Genomic DNA, 1,140 nt, shown 5'->3' with positions numbered 1-1,140 from the left:
CTCACCAGTTACCCACCGGCGTACAGCTTGACATCAGCGTGGCGCTGATTGGCTAATCGCTAGACCCCCGGCGTTCATTGGTCCGTCCATCGTTTGGACGAGATAAATCGCAAATTCATTGAAGTATGCCAGACCAGAGATGCAAGCCTACTCAGTTGAGTGGGCGGGGTCTATGGTCTGGAACCAGGCTACCTCACTCCACTTGTTTTACTTCTGTCAGTGGATTGCGCACAATGTGGGGAAGTGGAATTAGGGTTAAAATACCATTTACAAACACAAAACCAAAAATTTTCTTTCTGTCTATGGATCTCTTCCGCTCTGTTTTAATACTATGGACAGCATTGCACCCACACAGGCACTTGCTAATTTATCCTTGGCCTTTGTTCCTCAAAAAATGCTCTCACAGAGAAACAGAAATATTCATATCTATTTGTGTTGATTGTTTTACAGGTCGTCGACCTTTAAAGAGAAGGATGTGGGACAAAGAGGAGATCCGTGCTGTCGAGATGCACATGATGTCCTTCATCACTTCATGTCGTGTTCCTGGGAAAAGCGACTGTGATAAGTGCCTTGAACTCAAAAAAGTAGCTCTCAAAAACAGAGATTGGTTAGCCATAAAGTTCTACATTAAGAATCGAATCACAGCTCTCAAGAACAAAGTTTAAAATGATCATTTAATGTCAGCAACATGTTCAATTGTTTCCTTCATACATTGCTTTGTTTGCAATGCAATGACATTTGGATACTGTTCAGTGTTCTGCTAGATGAATTATTGTTGTGCAACAATAGGTATGGTTGTAAATCACCAGCTTCATTACAATACGATATTATATCAATTTGTTTGGATGACAATATGATGTTTGCCGATTTCACAAAGTCTGTCACGATTCGATTTCGATTCGATACGATTCAGCAGCCTGCGATCGATATGACGCGATATTATATTATTTGACCATTTTATTTCTGAGCTCTGTTTGTTGTTTGAGCGGAGGCGCACTTGCCCAGAAATGGTGCAAGATGTGCTATGTGAATTTCAAAATAAAGGTGTATCTTTAAGATTACGATATGGATCAATGTTTTCATTTTGCGTTGATGTAATCGGATCGTTAAAGGCACTGTATGTAAGAATGTGGCCAAAAC

At 40.5% G+C, this 1,140-nt stretch overlaps 1 long non-coding RNA gene across 1 annotated transcript in view; it reads left to right on the top strand.

The window, feature by feature from the left end:
• Positions 1-1,032, top strand: part of LOC126387030 (uncharacterized) — a 4,205-nt gene extending 3,173 nt beyond the window's left edge. Inside the window, exon 3 of the long non-coding RNA XR_007569584.1 lies at positions 451-1,032. This is a non-coding gene — a long non-coding RNA (uncharacterized LOC126387030). The remainder of the gene's footprint in view (positions 1-450) is intronic.
• The last annotated feature ends 108 nt before the right edge of the window (positions 1,033-1,140 follow it).

Source organism: Epinephelus moara, unplaced genomic scaffold (assembly GCF_006386435.1).
Source record: "Epinephelus moara isolate mb unplaced genomic scaffold, YSFRI_EMoa_1.0 scaffold1570, whole genome shotgun sequence".
NCBI classification, from domain to species: domain Eukaryota; kingdom Metazoa; phylum Chordata; class Actinopteri; order Perciformes; family Serranidae; genus Epinephelus; species Epinephelus moara.
The sequence above is the reverse complement of the archived record's forward strand: the minus strand, read 5'-3'. Positions and strand labels throughout refer to the sequence as shown.